Here is a 7,728-nt window from a genome sequence, read left to right on the forward strand (position 1 = left end):
AATTCGGAGAAAAAAAATAAATTCACATGTTTTATTAGAAACTGCGTTTTTTTTATAGCACTATTACGATCTGGAAAGATTTGGTTTCAATACTTAGAATCCAGCCAGTTCTCTTTTGTTTTGTTTTTTGACAGATTTTTACTTCTCTATCTGCTATAACGTGTAAGATGTCATATAGATCATCCATAGGTTTCATTACATGCATATAAATTACCTTGGTTTCATTATAATAAAGATAAATAAGTATAGAAACAACTTCTTTTTGTCTCCCCTGATATGAATGTCAGAAAGATATGCCCTCCGGTGGCTCAACGGTAAGTCTGGGGGCTTATAAAGCTAAATATCTGATTTCGATACTCGAGGTGGGCAAAGCACAAATAACCCATTCCATAGATTTGTGCTTAATAACAAACAGAAATATAATGGTAAATACAAATAAGGTAAAATGTGAATACTTAATTAGTTGTACCTATATTTTTCTTTTTCTAAAGAAAATACTTTAGTTGGTGATCTAGTCATTTACGAACATTGATATTATGTAAAACATATATTTACCTGTAAATTAGGAATTTCAAAAATACCGATTGAATTGTGTATGAGTTAATTCCATAATATATATGTTGGACAAATCTATTTGTAGCAGTAATGTCTCGTCCCGAATATCATATGTAAAATACAAAGTCCGTTTTGTTAACTTTGCTTCCCTTTCAGCTACCAGCTCGTTGATGATAGTAATAACTTAGAAATACTATTTCTTAAAAGCATCCTTAGTTTAACTGCTTTTTGTGCGTATCTTTCTAAACAATACCCAGGTGTGTTAAACATAAATGAAGAGGTAACTAAATATAGCAAGAAAACCTTCAGTACAATATAGGAGCTTTATAAGAAGCATACTACTACAGAAGCGGTTTGTATCGACTGCCTTTTTAAAAAATTATAATTACATAAAATATGTAATGAGTATTTGTCACTTTTTAATTTAGCAGGTTCCTTCCCACGCACAGTGACTGTTGTCGTATCAATAGATTGAATGGAACTTTATGAGAAAGCGTTTGTAGTTTACCTTGCTTACTGATATCATAAGCTCCAGGAGCGTAGAGCTTGTCAACAGTGGGGAATTAACGAGGCCAAGGTTTACCTTCAGGCAGAAAGACTCGTTCAACGTGAATACATTCAATATTTTTTTTGCTCATCTTAGACTTCCTTAAGCTAAGTTATTTAAAAGCTTCCTTGACCCAAGGTTAAAAAAAAACAACTTTAAAGGGTTAACATTTCTGACCTTTTCACTGCGTTATTGACGACAACTTCGGCGATCCAGTATTTACGTGGATAGGTACATTTCATAAACAAATATATTTGTTAAAATGTACATGTATAGGTAAAGTTTACTAGTGGAAACTTTAATCCAGGAGGCTTTGTTTTGAGAAACCATATGTAAAATAATTAACTAACAGATAAAACACAACCTTCATATGTAGAAATGTACTTAACTTATACTGTTAAATCTGTACTGCGAAATTCCATCCTATTCGCTAAAATTGTAGAAACTTCTCGAGTGTAAGAATCAACAATATATGTGAGTGCGTAAACACTAGTGTATCGTTTATATTGTTGTGTAAGCTGAAATTTCGAGAAATTCTCCTCACGCCTATATATATTATTGGTTTGCTAAAGTTGGTGTGCTATAAACTTCGGAAGTTATAACTGTGATTGTTATAATGCTTATTAATCTGCTTATTAACTTCAGATATTTGACAAGGAACGTTTATAGGTTTTGAATATTGCAAACCATTTAACTTCAGCGGATTCACATTATCTAGCTTTTAATCTACCGTTCTGGCGTATCTCAGTATTCATTCATACAGACTGATTATCTTTACTGATTATAACGGAAAGGCCATATGTGTGTGTGATTAAGATATTTCTGGATTTTAAGTTTGAGCAACGTATTTACTGAATATTTAATTAAATATTATATTTGTTTGTTTTCTCACGTTTTTGAGTTTTGAATAAATTATTTAAACTTATTTCAAATGAAAATACTGAGGTTTATACATAAACAAAGAATATAAATTTTCCAAATACTAATTATTATCATTTTCTTTGAACACAAAAATTTTAATGGGGTTGCGGATTGCATTCCAAGGTTCGAGCCGCGATGTTGCTGAGCATGTTCCAAACTTCTACGTGTGAGCGCAAGTGACATTCAATCCTTTTATTCGTTTCTAAAAGCCAAGTAAAACCCTTATGGTGGCAAGCGCTGCTGACTGGCTCCTCTCTCTCTTGCCAGCAGTTTAAAATTAGGGGCAGCTATACTTAGGGGTCTTTGGAGTGACTGTTTAGTCCATACGTTGCATAAGTTTGCATAGAGGGTTGAGTACCTTATATTAAAATGTTTTTGAATACGTAAATGAGCAAGTCACGTGACAGCCATAGCCGATATAAAGTCGCGGTGGAACGGAATGTACATTTTGACAATGTTTGGAGTTTTGTAGGTAGCGTGACGACACCCGAAAATCGATCCGAAGCATAAACTCAGATCATGAATGTGTTCAGATAGGGGGGTTAGTATTTCCATGATGGGAATATCCATTGTACTTAATGCCATTGGAAAATAAAAGAATATGAATTAACTTGGGGAGCCAGATCACACAGAAAGAGACCTGCAACAAGTTCTACCACAGGCATGGTAAACAAAGAGCAGCGTCTTGCAACAGGGAGAATCCACGAAAACAAAGTCAGTGGCAAAAGCTTTTCACTTGCCCCATGTAACAGTACGCTATATAATCAAGAAGGATCTCCATCTGAAAATGTGACACAAGTAACGTGTACAGAAAGTATTTGTATGATATATCCATTCAATCATTGCATGCCCCAAGCAACTGGATAATGAAACGGGTATTCGTGTTATTCCATATGAAGACATGTCAAATGCAACATTTATGGATTTTTGTGTGATCAGACTGTTGAAATGAATGCTGAGACATCGTTGTCCTCGAATATTAGATGGAATATGGAAAGCATGCAGGGAGTAGGGGTGAGCTTTGTAATACCAGCCTTACGGCGAAGCTTTTTGAAATGGATACTATGCTGTAGGGCTATTGTCACTAGACGGGTCAACATGGACTGTAAACATGTGTTGAGGCTCCAAAATCGTTTTAATATAACATACTAAACCTCTGTATATCATAGATATTGATTCATTGAACTTACATCAAATGAGAGTTTTTATTTTTCTAATCTTCTTTTTTTTACTATTTGTATTTGCATTTATCTCATTTGAATTATTGTGCGGAAATAAGTTCATATAATTAATCAATTTACTTGAACACCTATAAATTAATTTTTTACAAGTAAATATTTTATAGATTTGAAAATATATGTATCGCAAACGTTAATAGTGCTATAAAATATTTCATCTAAATAGTTTCATCTTAAACTATCTGAATTTTGTTGGATTCACGTTTAAGATCAGCTGTTTTTATATAATTTGTATTTGCTCTTGCTTTCTATTTTTGAAATTGTGCTTTAATTTATAATTTAAAATACATTTAGTAAAAGTACTTTCGGTTGTACTTCTATTATTTGCTCATTATTTTCTTAAATTCTTTGTTATAAATTTATGTATATATTTCTATTTTAGCGTTTATATATACATCATATTTTTAATTGATAAAAACACTGTTTTTATAGGTCTGTTTCTCCTGTGTTTCCTTTGGACATAAAAAGTTTGATCTTCCACTTAAGTTACTCCTATGAAATTAATATCAAGGAACCATTATAAAAACGATTAGTAATGAAACGACATGGTTAAGTTTCTCATGTGAATTGTGCCTTTTTGATAAAAGAACAGTGCTAGAACTGGTATATTATTTTGAAATTTATCGACAGTTTTTGCACATGTACAGTAAAAAAAAAGGTTCAATGAAGTTTTCTTAATTCTAAAAAAATTATATACACTGCAAACCGTGGTGTCTGTCTCCCGTTTAAAAAGCTGCGCACGTAGGCAAAGCTCAACATTCACTTTTGAAATGACATGAGAACAGGCATGAATAGTGTTGATGCCAAATTTAATTTTACAAGCAGGATATTTTACACTAAGTTGTTAGGAATTAATCATTTCAAAATGCGACGTAACTTAAAGAATAAAAATGTAGATTTACTGTATATTATTGTTGAACTGTTCTTAGCGTAACTGAAATGCTCAACAATTACTTTTCGCGGTGGGCAGTATAAGTAGCTCAGAGCTTTGGCTCTGAGTGAAACCAAGAGTGCAACACAATTAACCTTTTTAAAGTTCATGAAATAATTTAAATTGATATATTAACTTAAACTTTCCCGTCACTGGGGACGGGTACTTTTACTTGTATTAAGCATATGTTTCGTTTGTTTTTAAGCGTAAAGCTACACAATGAACAATTTGCGATGTTTTAGATTTTCAGGCATCATAAGCCCCTAAGTTTACAGCTGAGCTACCGGTGGCTTTAGTATATGTATTATGTTTTAATATGCGCATGCGCACAAATGAAAATAAAATTACTTGATTAAATTTTCTAAATTCAAATTACATTATTGGTGATCAAAAACACAATTACAATCTCAGTACGAGAATTTTAATTAAAATAACAAATTTTGTGCATGCTCGAAAACATAAGTGTGGAACTGAAGTTCTGATAAAGTTATATAATGATACATCCACAACTCATTGTAGCACGTTTTTTTTCATGTTACTAATCATAATTTCAAAAGTTTTGTTGCATGTACTGTGTCAATGAATTAATCAAGAATGCGTTTTCTATCACAGGCACAAAAAATGGCAGATCTGTCTTGACGCACATAACACGTTCATCCATATCGATCAGCTCATTTACATAAGTTCGTCCAAATAATATTAAAGAGTCCGGTTATCTAATGGTACCCGTTTTTTTTTTTTTAAGGTTTGGAAAGTTAGGCTAAGATGCAAGATTTTGACCCTTTCTTACTCAGACATTTTTGGATTAAATCACCTTTGGATTGCCACCTCTTCATTGTAGACCATTCTTTGAAGATGTAGTTCTTTCAACGACTGATCATATTTTTCCTTTCACTTACAATGACATTTAGATAATATAAGACAAAAAAATAGTCATTCAAATTTCCTTAAATATGCAACACCTTTACACTTTCTCTGTTCTATATTTACAATGGATTATAAAACCTTGATTAACTTTAACAACTTTTACAAGTTGCTATACTTTCTGTTAGGGATGAAACTTCAACTCAGTGTAGGAACAGCCATCTGACATATATAACTCAAGTTGAGATAAACACATTTACATGCACGTGAATAAGTTTTTAATACGCATAAAAAGTTATTCAGGTCTAAGCGGTTTCCTGACGTTATTTATCGTAAAAGAAGGCATTGTATACTAATCATTTGATATTCTTTCTGAAGTAATAAGCCACAAATGAATCAAACTAATTTATTTTTATCTAAAAAATTTTCAATGTTATTTTATTTTTGTTTATTAACTACTTCGACAGAAATGTCTCCCGATGGGACAGCGGTAAGTTTACGGACTTACAATGCTAAAATCGGGAATTCGATTCCCCGCGGTGGACACAACAGATAGCCCATTGTGGCTTTGCTCTAAAACAAACAAACGACAGAAATGGCCTTTTATAAAGTTTAAATAGTATTACGCATGTGGTATCAAATGAGAAATTAATCTACACTGGCAGAAATAACTGCCCTCTGGACAGGTATAAATGCTAGTTCCTGAGGAAGGCTATTGGGCCTGCGGCCTTTTCTGGAATTGTCTGACAGTTCTACAACAATGTACTCATTGACCATCCATGAGAAAAAGGATTTTATTGAAATTTTAGTTTAGAAGTGAACTATCATCACAGCATTACGTCACAGAGTAGATTTTATTGAAGTATTTGTTTGTAGACGCAGTTATAAATGAAAGTGCAATTTTTTTTGCAACATTCATGAGATTTTCATTAAAGAAAAATACATAATTTTCTAAGTTTGTTTTTGATTGTTTTATATTTGAAATGTACTCCTTTTTTGTAATTTTTATTGGTTAAATCTAAAACATATCATTTTTGTGGATATTTTATTTGTTTTATTTATTGCTCAGATATAAAAATAATGTCTAGTTGTAAAGATATTACCCAGTTATGATTGGTGATGATCGGTGCAGTGGTTTTAGAGGGCATGGCCAGGTGGTTAGGGCGCTCGACTCACAATCTGCGGGTCGCCAAGCATGCTCGCCCTTTTCAGCCTCGGGGTGTTATTAAGTGACGGTCAATCCCACTATTCGTTGGTAAAAGAGTAGTCCAAGAGTTGGCGGTGGGTGGTGATGATTAGCTGCCTTCCTTCTAGTCTTATACTGCTAAATTAGGAACGGCTAGCACAGATAGCCCTTGTGTAGGTTTGCGCGAAATCCATAACCAACCAACAAACAATAGTTTAGGAGGTCCGAGTTTTGGACGTGTACACCGCAAGCTCCATTATAATAAGATGTTCATTTCCACTACTGTACATGGTTTGGGCCTTGTATCATTAACAACATAATTCTCCAGTCATTTAATAAAGTTTAACAGCCAAAAATTTGTTTGGGTTTATAAATATGTATAAATATTTCAGAGTTTATAAAAATCAGAAATATTATACGGGAGATGTTAAAGAAGCTCATGTATCGCAAAGTCAGTAATGAACAGTCCTTGTGGAGACAAGAAGCAGCAAACATTCCTTTTGGAAAACAGGAAGCAGCAAACATTCCTTTTGGAAAACAGGAAGTAGCAAACATTCCTTTTGGAAAACAGGAAGCAGCAAAAATATTCCTTTTGAAAAACAGGAAGTAACAAACATTCCTTTTGGAAAACAGGAAGCAGCAAACATTCCTTTTGGAAACAGGAAGCAGCAAATATTCCTTTTGGAAAACAGGAAGCAAAAATTGTTTATTGGTTTGTTTTATTACAAAGATACACAACGTGCTAACGGCTCTCTATCCACCGCGGGGAAGCGAACCCCAGACTTTAGCGTTGTAAGTCAGTGAACTTACTGGGAGACAGTTATTATCGCCGTTATTATCAGACTATGCGACTATGTATATGTGTGTGCGCGCGCGCGCTTTTTTATTAATTTATTTGACGAAACATGTCAATATCTATGACACTTATTAAAACATTTGTTCTCTAGCGTTAATTATCAGGTTTACAAATATCACTACAATGTTGGACATTAGCGAAACGTTTTTATATCCTGTTCATGTCTTCACTTTGTTGACTTTGACTTGATAGAACATTTATTGATTAATTAAAATAAATTTTCTTATTTGGGTCCAATATTTATATCATTAGGTTGATATTCCTTTATTTATTTTCATATGTGGACAGCGTTTTAAACATATAACGAGAGCTGAGTATCTTAATAATTTTTGATAACATTTCAATATTTCTGACTCGCTCGTAGTCAAAGTTTCGATAAGCTTAGAAAAAGTGTGTGAAAATTTTTTGTATTAATTTCATCATAATTACTTGAGATAAAGACAAAATAATATACAGATTAATTATTACTATTATTTTATAGTTGAAACAGTTAACAAGTATTTGATACTTTTCAAGCCCATTCAATATTAATTCGTTTTTTACAAAGTAATACGTTATGAGAAAGATAAGAGTATAACATTTTACAACTATCAAGGTGAATATTTATTTACAATAATTTGAGAAAACTAT

This window comes from Limulus polyphemus, unplaced genomic scaffold, assembly GCF_000517525.1.
Source record: "Limulus polyphemus unplaced genomic scaffold, Limulus_polyphemus-2.1.2 Scaffold509, whole genome shotgun sequence".
Classification (NCBI taxonomy): domain Eukaryota; kingdom Metazoa; phylum Arthropoda; class Merostomata; order Xiphosura; family Limulidae; genus Limulus; species Limulus polyphemus.